The sequence below is a fragment of the Aotus nancymaae genome, unplaced genomic scaffold (genome assembly GCF_030222135.1).
Source record: "Aotus nancymaae isolate 86718 unplaced genomic scaffold, 86718_ANA_hifiasm-v0.15.2.pri h1tg000003l, whole genome shotgun sequence".
NCBI classification, from domain to species: Eukaryota; Metazoa; Chordata; class Mammalia; order Primates; family Aotidae; genus Aotus; species Aotus nancymaae.
The window spans coordinates 71,533,156-71,552,598 of NW_026988414.1; positions in this window are offsets into that span (position 1 = coordinate 71,533,156).

Here is a 19,443-nt window from a genome sequence, read left to right on the forward strand (position 1 = left end):
CATTCTGGCCTGAGCAAGAAAGCAATACTCCCATTCTCTCTCCCTTTTTCTCTTCCTTTTTCTTCCTCTTCTTCATTCTTTTTTTTTTCTTTCTTTCTTTCTTCCTTTTTTACTTTCTTTTTTCTTCCTTTAAAAAAAAAAACAAAACCAAAAACAAACAAACAAACAAAACCCTGAGAGAGGATGGCCATCCTTTCAAGAGGCATCTACAAGAGTTTAACACTAACTAGATGTGGGGCCTGGGCCGGGGCACGGAGAGATCATGACTAGCAGGGAAAATGCAAGATAATGTGGGACACTGGACGCTCTGGAGAGCCAAGGACAGTTCCGGGAAGGCTGCAAGTCTCCCCCTGTTTGTGGAAGCTGGGGCTGGGGGCACCAGGTGAACCCCAGAGCTATTTGGAAAAGGGTGACTGATGACTTCTAGAAGCACCTGTTGCTAAATCTGAACTTGAAAGTTACAGTACAGAAAGCACGGACCGTGACACAGAGAGATCTGACTTCATTGCTTCCTATCTCCCGTGCTTGGCTTAGTTACCCCATTTGACCCTCAGTTTCCTTGTCTTTAAAAATGTGAATAATAAAACCTATTTCACAGGGCTATTGGGAGAATTTAACAAGAAAATACTGACAAATGGGCACTCAAAACATGTTAGCTCCTTTCTCTCTCATTTTATCCCCTATTTAACCTTTTGATTCAGGTCTTTCACCCTTTTTGTCCAGTAATGCTTTTCCTCAATTTCAACTCCCTCTAGTGTCTTTCAAAGAATGGTGGAGGCTAAAGGTATGTTTCAACCCCCCTTGTCCTTGTCCTTGCCTCCAGGAACTCAGAGCTCTGAGACCTACTCCCTCCTCATTGTCACATAGGTTAGACATGCAGAGTGCTCCCAAACACCACAGAGCTGACAGTGAAGCCCCATGTTGGCTTTGATCTGAATCTCCCTTCTAGAATAGTCTTGAGGACTTCATTGCTCTTGGGGTAGGCCCCTCATAATTTTAAATCGGATTAATGTCATTCTTGTGCCCAATAATGCTTAGTCATAAGGTTTTTCCAAAATCTTTAAGAAACTGTCCTGCTCAGCCTCCGATGCTGACACTCTTGGACCAAATACAGCTGACCTTGTTCTAATTTGCGCAGCCGGTAACTCTGGGATCTGTTCACTGTTTTGAAGATAGACCAAAACTAGGTCAGCCTCTTAACTGAGGTTAAATCAGCACATGGGTTTGAGGAAAGCAGCCGACAAACATAAAGACAATTAAGTTCTTTGAGTTTTTTTTTTTAATTAAAGAATGTGTTCTCATGGTTAAAAATATTTTTAAAATATACAAAAAGTTATAGTGAAAGTTTTCTCTCCCATCCCCTATCCATCTTGTTCTCTATTTCTTTCCCCCAAGACACAATCCCTATTTTACTATTTCACATTTCCCTCCACTTTTCTTTATGCCCATGTAAATATATATTTCTCTTTTCTCTCTTTCTTGCCCAAAAGGTAACAAGCCATCTACCTTGTTCTGCACCTTTGCTTTTTCTACTTGGTGATACACCTGTGTATTTTAACAAATAAAATACAGAAAGAGGTCCTTATGTAATTTTCCTTGCATTTTACAAATGCATAATATTCCATAGTGTGTATTTACTGGTTCAGTCAGATCCCAAATGATAGACACTTGGGTTGTTTTCAATCTTTGCCAAGATAAACAGTGCAGCAATAACTTAGGCAGCTGTCATTCTGTACGTGTGTGGGTAGATCTGTAGGATAAATTACCGGAAGTAGGCTTATAGGGGTAGAAGATCAATGCCTTGTATTTTAAAAGATATTATCAAATTGGTCTCCACAGAGTTGTGGCATGATGGACTCCCCCCAGCATATATGTGTAGGGGAATGCCTGTTTTCCTGTAGCCTCACCAACAGAGTATATTGTCAAATGTTTGGACTTCTGCCAATCAGATGTGTAAAAACTGATACCTCGGCATCATTTCAAATGGCATCTCATTACATTGCTTTTATGCGTTAGGATGAGATCTTTTCATATATTTAAGGATCATTTGCAGTTTTTTCTCTGAATAGCCCATGTCCTTTGCGAATTTTCTATTAAATCATTGGTCTTTATTTTATCAATTTTTAGGCCTCTTTGTATAAAGAAAGATTAGTCCTTTTTCTGATGAGTTCTTTCTATTTTTGTCATTTGTCTTTTGACTTTTTAATATAAATTAATTTATCATAGTTTCTATTTGTGAACTTCTGGGGTTTGAGTCATTAGAAAGGTTTTTCCTACTCCAGTGTTATAGTGGTTGCTCCAATGCTGTATTCATCCATGTTTTCATCTAGCATTTGTATGATTTTATGTTTCTATTAAAACAGATACTTGATCCATATGGACTTTGTCCTAGTATACAGTATGAGGTAGGGATCCAACTTTACCTTTTCCCAGAGGGCTGTACACTTGTCTGAATACATTTATTTGTAAATCTATCTTTACCTGCACTGATTTAAGATATGCCCTTTATAAGATATATATTACACTCATGTATATTTCAGTCTATTTCTGGATTGCCTATTCTGTTTCATATAACCCTGGAGATATATCAAATGGTGATTAAGAACATAGGATTTGGAATCAAATTACCTAGATTATTTTATTCCAGGTAATTTGATTCCAAATACACCAGCATGGTAGCATGCACCTGCAGTCCTGGCTACTTGGGAGGCCAAGGCAGGAGGATCACTTGAGACCAGGAGTTTGAGGCTATTATGCACTATGATGGCACCTGTGAATAACCACTGCACTCACTCCAGCTTGGGCAACACAGTGAGACTTCATCCCTAAAATAATTTTTTTTTTGAGATGGAGTCTCACTCTGTCACTCAGGCTGGAGTGCAGGGGTGCCACCTCAGCTCACTGCAACCTCTGCCTCCCAGGTTCAAGCAATTCTCCTGCCTCATCCTCCTGAGTAGCTGGAATTACAGGCATGCACCACCACACCCAGCTAATTTTTGTATTTTAGTAGAGCTGGGGTTTCACCATGTTGGCCGGGCTGGTCTCAAACTCCTGACCTCAAGTGATCCCCCTGCCTTGGCCTCCCAAAGTGCTGGGATTACAGGTGTGAGCCACCACACCTGACCTAAAATAAAATTTTTTAAAAATCAAAGCACATATGACCTGGAATAATTTATCAGCTTTTTCAACCTGTAAAATGGGATTAAATGTGCCCTGCATTAAGCCTGGCACAGGAGCACACTCAAACAATGTCAACAGTGAGGATCATAATGTTGGTATGTTTTCCAGCTGCTGGAGGGAGGGCCTCATCCTTGCCCCTTCTGCGAGGGCCTCTGTAAGGATGCTGCTGTTTGTACCACAAGTCCTCTCCTTGTGCTCTTGAAGCTGACTATACCTGACTATACCTAGAATTCCCTACCATATGGGAGATGCCTGGCCATCTCTGCACGTTCCAAGCCCCTGTGGAAATGGTTCTATCCTCCAGTGCCTCTCTGCAGACCTCAGGCCCAAGTCCTTGTGGGAGGGGTTGTGGAATAAGTTCCCAGACTGACATCAGGCTCTCCCTTCATAAGCTCCAACAAATGTCTTCTCTTCTCTTTTATACTAAGCCTTCATATAAATCAACTCCACATTGTGGATCTGTCCTTCAGCTCATCAGACATTCCTAGAGAGGTTTGAATCTCAACTGAGACACAGGACAGGTCTCTTTCAATCTCTCTCTCTCTCTCTTTCTCACACACACACACACACACACACACACACACACACACACACAGATAAACAAATGCATATTATCAGACCTGTGAATCTAAGAATGTGAAGGAATGAGTCCTGAGGGATTGAAGAGAGAGGCCATTTGCAATTCCAAAAGCCCTGCAATCTCAGAATGCAAATGTGAGTTGGGAACCAAGTGTTACTCAATGTTCAGGCTTTCAACTATCACCCCTGTTCCAGATTTCTCATTGTACAAACCACAACTAGGTTTTGTGGAGGACAGCAAAAGAAAATGATACCCCAGTTTTTTTGTTTTGTTTTGTTTAGCTTTTTATTTTCCTTTTTTGAGACAGTTTTACTCTTGTCACCCAGGTGGGAGTGCAATGGCTCCATCTTGGCTCACTGCAACCTCCGCCTCCCAGGTTCAAGCAATTCTCCTGCCTCAGCCTCCCAAGTAGCTGGGATTACAGGTGAGCACCACCATGCCTGGATAACTTTTGTATTTTTAGTAGAGACAAGGTTTCACCACGCTGGCCAGGCTGGTCTCAAACTCCTGACCTCAGGTGATCTGCCCACCTCGGCTTTCCAAAGTGCTGGGATTACAGGTGCGCGCTACTGTGCCCAGCCACGATATCCCAGTTTTTACCTCAAAGGGTTTCCAGTTTAACTTATGTACAAAAACTACGCAGACATACATCAAACCAAAGAGAAGCTAGACCATGATATCCTCAACATGTATTGGTCCGCATTTCCTCCAGTAATGGCCACATGATTGGAAATCCATATGTAGGCTGAGCACATTGCTTTTCAGTTGATAATGATAGAGTATACTCTAAACATACAAAAATACAAAAGTGGTTTCTTTGTTTTTTTTTTTGAGACGGAGTTTTGCTCTTGTTACCCAGGCTGGAGTGCAATGGCGTGATCTCGGCTCACCGCAACCTCCGCCTCCTGGGTTCAGGCAATTCTCCTGCCTCAGCCTCCTGAGTAGCTGGGATTCCAGGCATGCACCACCATGCCCAGCTAATTTTTTGTATTTTTAGTAGAGACGGGGTTTCACCATGTTGACCAGGATGGTCTTGATCTCTTGACCTCGGGATCCACCTGCCTCGGCCTCCCAAAGTGCTGGGATTACAGGTGTGAGCCACCGCGCCCGGCCAAAAGTGGTTTTAAAAAAACCTCAGCTATAGGCTGGGCACAGTGGCTCATGCCTGTAATCCCAGCACTTTGGGAGGCCAAGGCGGGGGATCAGGAGGTTAGGAATTCGAGACCAGCCTGGCCAAAATGGTGAAACTCCATCTCCACCAAAAATACAAAAATTAGCTAGGTGTGGTGGTGCGTGCCTGTAGACCTAGCTTCTGGGGAGGCTGAGGCAGGAGAATCGCTTGAACCCAGGAAGCAGAGGTTGCAGTGAGCTGAGATTGCACCACTGCACTCCAGCCTAGATGACAGAGCAAGACTCCACCCCCAGCCCCCCAAAAAAGCCAACTACATCAACTTTATATATAGAAGTGCATAGTTAAGGTCTCCTGTGAATCACTGATCAATTTGGGCCAAGTCAATGAAAACAGAGCTATTTAACAGACCGAGCACATAAAATGCAGGTAAACATTTACTCTGTTTCTTAATCCCTCAGGCTCTGTCTCATGGACTTTCCCCAGTTTTAAGCACTCAGCAACTTCAAGGACACAAGAGAGTCACTGAAAAGTCAGAGTCCCAATGATCCACATTAAACATTTGAGGGCAGGATTAGAGTTAAGTGACTTTCCTCTTCTCAGGAGTCTCTCACGGTGGTCTGTTATTCAATTTGGGTAGGGACAGCCACCATAATGACGGCATCTAGTACTAGGTAAGTCCTTGCTGTGGGCCAAACACAGTGCCATGCATTTGGCTTGAGATTTTATTTAACAACCAACAGCAGCTGTCTGAAGCAAGTACTATTATTATTTCCATTTCCAGAATGAGGAGCTTGAAACCTTGATGCATTTAGGTGGCTTTCCGTAGGTCCCAGAGTTACCAAGTGGCAGAGCTTGAACTCAGGTCCGTCAAAGTCCATACTCTTAACGTAGAGCTAATTGCACATGGCCTTCAATTACAAAGATGAATTGGATCAAGCGTGGGATCAGGCCTGGAGGCACCATCACACGGCAGTAACAGGGGCAGGTGGTTCGATCCCACTCTGTTCCAATTCATGTGGGTGAGCTCATTGCTGAACATTCTCTTTGCCTAAAAATATCAGGCAGCCCATGCCCTGGAGCCCTGCAGCTGCTTATACAATGTCCTAGAACTAGGAACTGCTTCATAAAACCTGCATAAAGACTTTTTGACCACTGTGAGGATGATGGTAGGGAGAGGAAAGGAGGGAAAATGAAAACTAGAAAGGCTAAGAAAGACAACCATAGAAGTGGTGAACACAAATCGTGGACCCATAATGTCTGGTCCCCACCGAGGTGCCCTGCCAAGTGCCAGGGTCCCTCCTAGAGAGGTTCATCCAGGGCAGCTTGGCCAACCACCTTGACCTGTCTCTTACCTTCACGGACCCTTCCTGGAACAAATGTGAGTTCCGAGGGGTAGCGAAGGGTGGCTAAGTCACTGGCATAGTTGTTTGATCCATTCCACAAATATCTATTCATCGTCTACCCTATGCTAGACACTGTTTTAGAATGTGAAGATAAAGCAACAAACAAATCCCAGGTGGAAGTCATGCAAATTACAGTCTGTGAGGGAAGGAGGAGCTTCAGGGATTTCAGACAAGCAGTGACGAAAAGTAACATAGTAGGTCAGATGGAAATAAGGGTTATGCGGAAAAACGGAGCAGATCAAGGGAGACGGGGAGGAAGCAGGAAAGGAGAATGAGGGAAATGCTATTTTAATGAGGGTGACCAGGAAAGGCCTTCCTTGAGGAAGTGCCTCCTGTGCAGAAACCCGAAGGAAGTGAGGGAGTAAGCCATCCTTCTCTCTGGGCAAGAATGTTTCTGCCAGAGGGAACAGTTAGGGCAGAGGCCCAAAGGCAAGGGCATGCCTAGCTGCTTTTCTGAGCAGCAGGGGGATCAGTGTGTCTGGAACAAAGTGAGATGGGGAAAGTGGAGGAGATCAAGTGAGTGAAGTGAGGGAGGGCCAGATTATAGAGGGCCTTGTGGGCCGCAGGGAGGACTCTGGCTTCTGTTCCGAGCAAATGGAGGGCTATCGAAGGGCTCTGAGCAGAGGAGTGACACAATCTAAAGAGAGCTTCCTGGCTGTTCTAGGGAGGCCAGGAGAGACCAGTCGTAAAGGTATTGCAATAATCCAGGTGAAGGATGATGGTGACATTGCCCAGGGTGGGAGCCGGAGAGGTGACACAAAGCGATCAGATTTGGGCTGTGTTTTGAAGGTAGAGCCTTCAGAATTTGATGAAGGAATGGGCATGAAGTGTGAAAGAATGCAGAGTCAAAGAAAACTCCAAGGTTTTTGGCTTGAACAATCAGAAAAAAATGGAATTGCCATTTACTGAGATCAGGGGAGGCTCCCTGAGGAACAGATTTGGGGACAAATGAGGAACTGGGTTTTGAAACTCTAAAGTTGAGATGCCTATTAGGTATCCAGTGAAGATGTTCAGTAGGTAGCTTAGCATTCAGTGGAGAAGTCTGGTCTTGTGAGAGGTAGCTGTATCTTCTAACTCTGCTTTAGGCAAGAGGTGTTGAGAGTTCGAGCCGGGGCAGATATGAGATATATTGCATTGGTAAAATAAAAAGAATCAGAAAAGGTGGATGAGAAAGAAAAGGGTGTTTAGGATGAGTGGAACACCTTTAGCCTTACAGAAATTCTATCATAATGTGTACTATGAAAGCGTTATTTCCAGGGGCTCCGATTGTATGCCGTGAGCGTATCAGCAGGCTGTGCTGATGCAAAGAGAGTTCTGCTAGATAGCAAAAATGCAAATCAACAAACCAGCAACTCATTTTGAAATTAATTGGCATGAAAATGCAATGTGAAAAAAATTTTAAATTATTTTTATGTCTTTTTCAGTCTATAATTGATTCTCTTATTGAGTGTTTTATGTTAAGTGCTTTATGACATGGAGTTTTAAGGATACTGCATAAAAATAAAATGAACTATACTAGGCCTCATACGCACAATCCAAACCAACTCCACTTATCATTGCTTTAAATTAACTTCAGCTATTACAAATTTTATTCTGTCTTTTGCAGTTCTTCATTGATTTTTTCTTTCATCTCCTCTCAGTGACCTTTATTACATGGTCCTTTCTGATGCTAGTCCCCCCTGCTCCATTTCATCTTTTCAATTTCTCCCTGATGAGATACCTTATCTTGCTGGTCCTATTTCAGATGGAGACTGAATTGTACAGATTCCCCAGAGAGCCTGCATCGAACCAGGGAAGTGACTGATATTTCCACAATAATATATCTGAGTTTGTAAGAATGTTCTTCCATCCTATTACTGAAAACTGCTATTAATTAACTTAGCAAATAATTATTTGGCAACTTCTTTGTCCTAGCCACCACCCTCGGCCCTGGACATTCAAGTGTATGTCCACAAGGTTAATGTCACAGTTTTTATGCTATTGGCATTTGTAATGAAATTTAAAGTTATTCATACTCAAACTCAGATGTGAAAGACAATGTTCCTTCTTTAGGTGGTCCACAACAGATCTTCATGAGACCCCCCCTCCCCACCCCGCCGAAAAGGATGCCAGAAAAAACTCCTAAATTTTAGTCTAGTCTTTTTTTTCTTTTTTTTTTTTTGAGATGGAGTCTCGCCTTGTCACACAGGCTGGAGTGCAGTGGCGCGATCTTGGTTCACTGCAACCTCCACCTCCTGGGTTCAAGGGATTCTCCTCCCTCAGCCTCCTGAGTAGCTGGGACTACAGGGGCGTGCCACCACTCCTGGCTAATTTTCTGTATTTTTAGCAGAGACAGGGTTTTACCTTGTCAGTCAGGATGGTCTCGATATCCTGACCTCGTGACCCGCCTGCCTCAGCCTCCCAAAGTGCTGGGATTGCAGGCGTGAGCCACCACGCCTGGCCTAGACTTAAAACCTGGTATGGTAGAATCATTTAAACAGTCTCCTTAAGAAAATACTCAATCCCTTTAGGTAAAAATTACCGCCTCTCTGATATCCTCTGCAAGATGGTGCCGAGGTGTATGAGGAAGGGGTGTGGCTCAGTGACCTTGGCTGGAGGAAAGAAGGTCTTGTCTGTGCTCCTATGTGGCTCTCTGAGTCCTTGGCAACCTCTGTGGCAATGGTCTTTTATGTGACTCATCTCCATTTACTCTGTGAGCCTTCTCTGCCATTGTCTATGGTCTGGTCTCTCAGCCTGATGAAGCCACAGCTCCCTGGCTGACTGGCCCCTCAACGCCTGTGGGCATCACAGACCCCTCTGAGCTCTGCCTTCTCTTCTACCCTCTCCCTGGACCAGTCTAACTCTTTGCCCCTCACCATCACAGGCCCATTATATGCCCATCAGCTCTCAACTCAGCTTCTTCCTGAACACTCACCTACTCAGGGGCTTGTGGGGTCTTCTGGGTCCTACCCATGCCACATCAATACTAACAGCTACTCAGGAGAACCAACTCTAGTTCTCCCTTGGCAAATCCTGCTGCCCCACGGAGCTACTCTGATGTGGCCTCACAGGCGAGGGCAGCCCAGCCTTTAAGATGAGCTCCTTCCAGAGTCCCAAATGTGAAGCAAACATCTGCCCCCCCTAGTATTCCCCATAACCTGCCTAACATTCCTCCCTGCCCCTAAGCTGAGGCCTCAAGGAAGAGTTCCGGGCACTCTGTCATATTCTCCTGCTTTCCTCTCTGTATTAGTCAGGGTTCTCCAGAGAGACAGAACCAATAGGCTAGGTGGATCGATATGGATAGATGAGAAGAGATTTATTAGAGGACTTGGCTCACACAATTATGGAGGCTGAAAGGTCCCACGATAGGCTCTCTGCAAGCTGGAGAACCGTTAGCATGTCTCAGTCCAAGTTGGAAGGCCTGAGAACCAAGGAGGCCGATTGGTATAACTCTTAATCTAAGACCAAAAGCCTGAGAGCCCAGGGAGGCCAGGTGCAAGTCCCAGAGTTCACAGTTCTAAAGAACCTGGAGTTCTGATGCCTAAGGGTAGGAGAAGAAGGGCATCCTACTCCACAATGAGAGGGGCTGTGGAAGAAGGAGAGGAGGAGAAGGGGAGGGGGAGAGGGGTAGTGGGGGATGAAGTTGGGGAGAGAGAACTATTCACCCTTCTTCTGCCTTTTTGTTCTATCTGAGCACCCAGCAGATTGGATAATGCCTGCTCACAATGAGGGTGGCTCTTCCCCATTCAGTCCACCAACTCGCACTCCAATTTCCAACAGAAACACCTTCACAGACCTGACACCTAGAAATAATGTTTCAGCAGCCATCCAGGCATCCCTCCATCCAGTGAAGTTGACACATAAAATTAATCAGCATGCTCTCCCTTCTTTTTAGTAATAGTTGCTTCTAGTCCAGAAGACGGAATATTTCCTTTGCCTCCCTTTTGCATCTGCCCAGGACTTACTGTAAGTAACCTGGGCTCGAAAGGTGGGCGTTGAGCTGCTCCCTTCCTCTGTCCACTTCCTCCTCCTTCTTTACTCAGCCTCATGGCTAAGCCTGAACCGCAAATGGGGAGGGTAAGAGAAGGATAAAGAGGCTTAACAATAAATTAACCTCAGTTGAGAGTATTTTGAAAATATGATTAGACATTGAAAAAGAACTATGATTTTTTTTTAGCAAAAGATAGGGAAAAACAAAAGTGAAAACAAAAAACCTTAGCCCTGAAATTTTGGAGCAAAGAGTAAGCCTTTTGAGGGACTACCGTGTGATTCTGATGACTCCGTGATACCCATTTTGATAGCAGCATGGTCTGATTGGACATAAAAGTAGTACAGGGATTTGAATATTATAATATTTCAGTTGTACATCTCATACACGAACAGGAAACTGGAAGATAAATCTTAGAAGGAACATTAGGGCTCCTCTAATTATTTGTTCCCTCCAAATAGGAACCCTGATTTGTATCTGTCTGTCTCTCTGACTTCCTACATATACTAAGCACTATACTAAGGAAATGCAGCGACTCAGCAGGCATCCTCTCATAGCTAAACAATCTCTGTTGTGAGAAAATCCCTCCTTACATTGAGTCAATTCCTCCACCTCCCGCTTCCAGACCTGGTTTCTGGTCCTGCCCCCTGGAGCTATAAAGGCAAACTGTAACTTCTTTCTCCGATTTAATATCTTACAATATTCTGCCTCTTCCTCGGTCTCTTCCAATTCATGGTGTATGTGTGTTTCTCTCTTATTAATTTCTGCCACCTGGATACTCCTTCCCAGGCACATTCCATTCTCTCCTGTAGTGTTTCTTCTAAAATGAGGTGCCTGTGGGTGTAGTAGCCTGAGCCTGTAGTCCCAGCTACTCGGGAGGGTAAGCCGCCGGGAAGGCGCGGACGCTGCAGTGAGCTGTGATTGTGCCACTGCACTCCAACCAGGGAGACAGAGCAAGACCCTGTCTCAAAAAGGAAAAACAAAAGAGCTGTCTGGATATGAGCACCATCCCCCGGTTGTGGTCCCCTAGCACTCAGTCTAGCAGGAGCTGGATCACAGATTTCTTATGCCAGAGTCTATTAACAGAGATTAAGATATGTTTGCTCCACACTCTCTATTCCCAAGACCAAGTGGTTCTCTGAAACTTCCAGCTTGAGCCCTTAGCTACACCTGCCAAGAAAAGATTGGAAAGGGATGCTGTCATGCAATCCACTTCCTTTCCCCCTGCATATCCCTGCCTCAGCTGATGGAACTCAGACGCGGGACTTGCCCAGGCTCGTCCGGTTAGTAGAGGCAGAGTTATAAAAACAAGTGCTAAAATAACAAAGCGTAGAGCTACTGCACTCCATAGCAAAGAAACAAAAGTTCAAAAAGAAAAAAAGCCCAGGGAAAAAACCCAAGATTTTGTCTAATCCTTTTGTTTTCTCTTTATTATCTCAATATCTTACCTGCTGCACCAGCTTTAAAACATCCTTCACGGCAGGGCGCGGTGGCTCACGCCTGTAATCCCCGCACTTTGGGAAGCCGAGGCGGGCGGATTACGAGGTCAAGAGATTGAGACCATCCTGGCCAACATGGTGAAACCCCGTCTCTACTAAAAATACAATATTTAGCTGGGCGTGGTGGCGTGCGCCTGTAAGTCCCAGCTACTCAGGAGGCTGAGGCAGGAGAATCGCTTGAACCCGGGAGGAGGAGGTTGCAAGACTCTGTCTCCAGAGGAAAAAAAAAAAATCCTTCACATGTGTAAGCACTATGTAAGAGTCTTTTAAAAAGTAGATACCAGTGTCCTACTAGGAGAGGCATACAATCGCAATCCTACACATTCTCAAAATGAGACACTATTATGGTTAGCATGAATCATTTTGAAATGGATGGATTTGTTCCCTCCCCCAACTGGTTAGGTTACTCACCCTCCGTATGCACATCTGTAAATACTTAATTCAACCCTAATGAAATATTAACCTGTGACTATTGCATTAATACATGTAAAATAGGAAGTATCTTAGATTACTACTTTGCCTCTTAAGTGAAATACCTTAAGTGAATGCAAAGATGGTGATATAATATTCCCCCAAGAACTGCAAATTTTGCATTTCCTGACATGGGGAGGTTTTAAGTTACATCATATACTTTGAAAAAAATAGAGAGAGATGGCTTCTGGGTTAGCATGGCAGCAGAAGGCTGTTCTTGGTACTGTTCCTCCTGCCTTCCCATTAAAATGCCATGAGGATACACCAAAAGGCAAAACTGGCGACGGCACTGCAAACTATAAATAAGACGGTGCTGTCGGCCTGCAGTGGGGCAGACCAAGAAGAAGGAATAGGAAGCAGGCTGTTTGATTTGCCTCCTACATGCTCTACCTTTTGAAGGAGAACCTGGCAGATGGCCCTAGAGAAGGAAGGAATTACTTAGATTCTGCCATCAGTGTCTATACGTAATTCAGGTGCAGACCCAACAATCTAGAAAAACAAATTACCATTTCCTAACTGCAGGAGTCATGTTCCACATGGGCTGGGCTCAGCCCTCTATCACCGCATCAGCATTGCTGCACCTTTATCTGGAGATTGTTAACTCCCAGCATGCCATGGAACAGGAAGCAGCAGGCGCAGAGAAGCCCCCCAGCCTGCATAGGGGGTCCCCTCTCCCTGGAGAGCAGGGTGGAAAGGACTGTGCTGGAGGTGTGTGGCTTCACATCGGACACTGTTTTTTTGTTTGTTTGTTTGTTTGTTTTCTTTTTTTGTTTTGAGACAGAGTTCTGCTCCTGTTGCCCAGGCTGGAGTGCAATGGCAACCTCCCCATCCTGGGTTCAAGTGATTTTCCTGCCTCAACCTCCCAAGTAGCTGGGATTACAGGCATGTGCCACTACGACCAGTTAATTTTGTGTTTTTAGCAGAGACGGGGTTTCTGCATGTCGGTCAGGCTGGTCTCAAACTCCCAAGCTCAGGTGATCCGCCCCCCTCAGCCTCCCAAAGTGCTGGGATTACAGGCATGAGCGACAGCGCTTGGCTGTCAGACATCGTTTAAAGGAAACTGCCCGCTGCATCTGACCTTCTTGGTTAGGAAAGGTACATGCTGGAATGGGTTGCAGGTTGATTGGAATGCATTTCCGGGGCTTGCAGAGATACAACAAATGCCTTCTAGGGGCTCCTTTATCTGTCCAATCTTTGGGGGTTGAAAGGGCCAGGAAAGCACCACATACCTTGTCTGTTGGCAAACCCTGAGTCTGGATGTATTTACTTCATTCCTAGACGACTAAACATTTTTTTAAAGTGAGGTTTATGAAAAGGTTTATGTTCTTGGCATTAATAAACAGTGGATCACTTGAGGTCAGGAGTTCGAGACCAGCCTGGCCAACATGGTGAAACCCTGTCTCTACTAAAATAGAAAAAATTAGCTGGGCGTGGTGATGCACGTCTGTAATCCCAGCTACTCAGGAGGCTGAGGTAGGAGAATCGCTTGAACCAGGGAGGCAGAGGTTGCAGTGAGCCAAGATCATGCCACCACACTCCAGCCTGGGTTACGGAGTGAGACTCCACCTCAAAAAGAAAAAAAAAAAAGAGGCCAAGTGCAGTGGCTCACGCCTGTAATCTCAACACTTTGGGAGGCTGAGGTGGGCAGATCACCTGCGGTCAGGAGTTTCAGACCAGCCTGACCAACATGGAGAAATCCCGTCGCTACTAAAAATACAAAATTAGCGGAGTGTGGTGGCGCATGCCTGTAATCCTTGCTACTTAGGAGTCTGAGGCAGGAGAATTGCTTGAACCCAGGAGGCAGAGGTTATGGTGAGCCGAGATTGCACCATTGCACTCCAGCTTGGGCAACAAGAGTGAAACTCCATCTCAAAAAGAAAAGAAAAGAAACAAAGATTTAAAGATAATTTTCTAAGCCTAAAGACACTAGTAGAGTAACTGAAAATAGAATTTCTGAATTCTAAATTCCCACAGAAAATTCAAGCAAATAAAACATTATTTTAACACGACACAAAATATAGAGTGAAATACAGAAAACAAAGGAAACAGCTAGACAATACAAAAAGAAGAAAATATAAGTCAATAAAGACAATCTCTTTCATAAAAGACATAAATAATTTTTTTTGAGGTGGAGTCACTCTCGCACAAGATGGAGTGCAACAGCGTGATCTCGGCTCACTGCAGCCTCTGCCTCCTCGGTTCAAGCAATTCTCCTGCCTCAGCCTCCAGAGTAGTTGGGATTACAGGTGCACACAACTACACTGGCTAATTTTTGTATTTTTAATAGAGATGGGATTTTACCATGTTGGCCAAGCTGGTCTTGAACTCCTGGCCTCAAGTGGTCCACTCTCCCTGGTCTCCCAAAGTGCTGGGATTGCAGGCGTGAGCCACCATGCCTGGCCGACATAAATAAATTTATACACTTAATTTCTGTGAAAAAAACAAAAACTTTACTTAGGGTGTGTCGGAAAACACTTGTCTAATGGAACCATACTATCTTGCTGATGAGAGAAACTTATTCTGAGATATTAAAACATTTTATAGAAGATGGCTGATGATTAGCAGCTCGGGCACGTACCTCCCAGTGAAAGCGCAAAGAACGAGAGGACGCCACACTTTCAGACGAATACTGGTTGCTCATGGACCAGGAGATTCCCAGTGGAGGAGCACCACGGGTCGCCAGGGCTACTCTTGTGGCCGGCGTGGCGGTTTTGTTGGTGCCTTAGCACGCCAGTTCTTGGTGCAGACTCCGGAGATTCCCGGACAGAAAAGCACCATCAATCTTAACACCGCTGTTTTGGCCGGCTCAGTGGATTGCTCAGATTTCGGCACAGGGAATCAACAAGTTGGACGTCAGAGACCCAGTTAGAAAGTCGGTAATTATAAAGACGACAGACGGACAAATATATAATGAAGGGAAGAAACCAGCGTAAAAAGGTAGAGAATACTCAAAATCAGAATGCCTCTCCCTCTACAGGGGATTGCAATTCCTCATCAGTAACGGAACAAGGCTTAATAGATTACACGGGTATTCCAATAACAGAAGCAGGTTTCCAAACGTGGGTGATAAGAAACTTCTGTGAATTAAAAGAACTTGTTCTAACCCAATGCAAAGAAACTAAGAACCTTGAAAAAAGGTTTGACGAAATGTTAATGAGAATGGACAATTTAGAGAAGAATATAAGTGAATTGATGGAGCTGAAAAACACAACACGAGAACTTTGCGAAGCATGCACAAGTTTAAACAGTCGAATTGATCAAGCAGAAGGAAGGATATCAGAAGTCGAGGGCCAGCTCAGTGAAATGAAACAAGAAGACAAGAATGCAGAAAAAAGGATGAAAAGGAATGAGCAAAGTCTCCAGGAAATATGGGACTATGTGAAAAGACCTAATTTACGTTTGATAGGTGTACCTGAATGTGATGAAGAGAATGAATCCAAGTTGGAAAATACTCTTCAGGATATCATTCAGGAAAATTTTCCCAACCTGGCAAGGCAGGGTAATATTCAACTCCAGGTAATACAGAGAACACCACAAAGATATTCTTCAAGAAGACCAACCCCAAGGCACATAATCGCCAGATTTATTAGGGTTGAAATGAAGGAGAAAATACTAAGGGCAGCCAGAGAGAAAGGTCAGGTTACCCATAAAGGGAAACCTATCAGACTTACAGCAGATCTCTCAGCAGAAACCCTACAAGCCAGAAAAGAGTGGGGACCAATATTTAACATCCTTAAAGAAAAGAACTTTCAACCCAGAATTTCCTATCCAGCCAAACTAAGCTTTATGAGCGAAGGAAAAATTAAATCTTTTGCGAACAAACAAGTACTTAGAGAGTTCACCACCACCAGGCCTGCTTTACAAGAGCTTCTGAAAGAAGCACTATACATATAAAGGAACAACCAATATCAGCCTTTCCAAAAATATATCAAAAAGCAAAGAACTTTAACACAAAAAAAAATTTACATCAACTAATGGGCAAAACAGCCAGCTAGCATCAAACGCCGGTATTAAACTTATATATATTTTAATTGGATAAAAAGCCAAAACCCATCGGTATGCTGCATCCGGGCCCATTTTACATGCAACAATACACAAAGACTCAGAGAGAAGGAGGAAGATTTACCAATCAAACAGAGAGTAAAAATAAACTAATAAACAAAAAGCAGGAGATGCAATTCTCACCTCTGATAAAGTAGACTTTAAAGCAACAAAGATCAAAAGAGGCGAGGAATGACATTACATAATGGCAAAAGGATCAATGCAACAAGAAGAGCTAACGATTCTATAGATCAACGAGATAGAAAATTAACAAGGATATTCAGAACTTGAACTCGGACCCGGAACAAGTAAACTTAATAAACATTTATAGAACTCTCCACTTCAAATACACAAAACATACATTACCACCTCACACCTATTCCAAAGGTGACTATATAATTGGAAGTAAATCACTCCTCAGTAATCGCATAGCATTTCATAGGTTTAAATTAAATATTGGTTGGCTGTTTGTTTGCTATCTTCTTCCCTTATTCCTTCCTGATTACATCATTAAGTATAATTATCAGTATAAAAGAGGTTTTCAATACCCATTACTAAATTGCATTTTAGCCTGGGCAAGAAAGCAATACTTCCATTCTCTCTCCCTCTTTCTTTTCCTTCTCCCTCCTCCCCATTCTCTCTCTCTCTTTCTCTTCCTTTTTCCTCCTTCCTATTCTCTCTCTCTCTTTCCCTTTTAAAAAAAAAAAAAAAAAAAAAGAAAGTGCTACTGCGAACACAACAAAAAAAAAAAAAAAAAAAAAAAAAAAAAACATTTTATAAAGCTATAGAATTAAAACAGAGGCCAGACATGGTGGCTCATGCCTGTAATCCCAGCACTTTGAGAGGCCGAGGCAGGAATCACTTGAGCTCAGAAGTTCAAGACCAGCCTGGGCAACATGGCGAAACTCTGTCTCTACAAAAAAATACAAACAGCTGGGTGTGATGGCGCATGCCTGTAGTCCCAGCTACTCAGGAGGCTGAGGTGAGAGGATCACTTGAACCCAGGAGGTAGAGGCTGCAGTGAGCTGTGATTGCACCACTGCACTTCAGCCTGGGCAAAAGAGCGAGACCTTGTCTTAAAAACAAAACCAAAAAAACAGCATCGTACTGGCATAAAGAAAGACAGACGAAAGGAATAGAATTCAAATTAATGGAAATCGGATGACAGCACAGTGCAGTGGCACTGCACCCTCTGCCTCCCAGGTTCAAGTGATTCTGCTGCCTCAGCTTCCAGAGAGCTGGGATTACAGGCACCTGCCACTATGCCTGGCTTGATGATTATTTTCAGGGGTAAAAAAAGGATAGACCCATATTGTACTCATTGATATAAAAGTAAATTCCTGAGAGATTACAAATTAAGAATGCAAAAACTTGAACCATAAAAATACCTGAATAAAAGATGAGGAAGTTCTTTTTGAAGCTTGCCACCAAAGACAAAAACCATAAATAAAAGACTGCTAGGGTAGATTATTAAAATTAAAAATTTTTAGAAAGGGGAAAGCATTCCATTATCAAAGTTAAAAGACAAATATGTGTTTATAACACATACGATAAGGAACTAATATCCTTAATATATAAAGAGTTCTATGAATTGATAAGGAAAGATGAGCACCGATATATGAATACTGGCAAAGGACATTAATAGACAATTCACAAGAGAATATAGATGGCCAATAGTTATATAAAAATATGTTTAGATTGACTAGTAATCAGATATACAAAATAAATAATCAGACTGGGTACAGTGGTTCATGCCTGTAATCCCAGTACTTTGGGAAACCGAGGCACAAGGATTGCTTCAGGCCAGGAGTATTAGACCAGCCTGGGCAACATAGTAAGACCCCATTTCTACAAAAATAAACTCTCGAAGCTGAGGCAGGAGGATCTTTTGAGCCCAAGAGTATTTATTATGTTGGCAAAGCCTAGAAAGCCTTTTCAGTGATGTCAAAGATGAGTAGAAATCAAATATAGCTCTGCTGCTATCTCTGCTGGACAACGTTCCATGCCACCTCCAGCACTAGACAGCTCTTCTGACATTAATGTTCCTGAAAACTGAGTGCTCTTTCAACTGAGGGAGCTTATAGACAAGGAAAAAGCAGAAAGGTCAAAAAGTAGCTGGAATGCAGCCCCAATATTGTTGACCAGCAGATATCATGGGAGTCATTAAATGAGCAAGCTGGAAAAATAAGAGGCTGTGGTTGGATAGCTGAATGTTGAAATTAGTGGCATGGACATTGGCATAGTTTCTGAAGAATGACAGGTTCCGAGTTGAGAGGTTGGGAGGAGATGGCTGGGGTGGTTTGCGTGCCGTCGTCTTTGACAATGAGGAAGTCAGTGACCAAGTATCTGAGATTTTTTGGACTGCTGTTAAGGCAGCCTGTGAAGTCCCCCAGGATGATGGCATGCATCGGATAGTGATGGAGACTAAGTCAGGTGCGAATGTCACCCGTGAATGAAACAAAGATACTAGGGGGGCTGCAAAAGGGAGCATCGAGGTGAGGAGAGGGTGATGGAGCTTAAAAAGGGGCTTTTTAGTTTCACAACAGAGTAAGGAGGTAATGGTCTAGACATGGTATTTTGGAGCAAGAAGGACAAGATGCCAATTTCTGAGTCTGAAATACATGAAACATTCAGAAATTGAGCAAAAATGAGCAGCCTCTGTTTAGGAGGGCAGCCGAGGAAGTGATATCCTTGGTACCAGTTAAGACTGAAGATAGGGGGAAATATTCCATGAAAATGTTGAAGATAGAGAGGTATTTGGTAAGATAGAGAGGTATTATGGAATGAGAACTCCAACATAAAAGAGAAGAGGGTTGGGAGGAAGAAGAGAAAACTACAGGTCAAGTAAGGGAGAGGATGTACTGAGCTGAACAGGGATGAAGGTCAGGCAGATATCCAAGGAAGGAATCACAGGCATCTTAGCCCAAGACCAAAGCTTTCGTCAATGGGGATGGTGAGTGAGGGTGCGATTCGGTGTCTACCACCTGGGTTTATCTCCCATCTCAGCCCAGCACGGACTCAGATTTGAAGAGGGATGGGTAGAAACACTGAAAGAGGAGTGTCACAATGTGGTGAGTATACTTTGCTTTACAAATGACAGCATTCCAAGTTAAATTAGCTTAAGCAAACTTGACTCATTTCTACAAACCATAGGCAAAGCAGGGAAAACT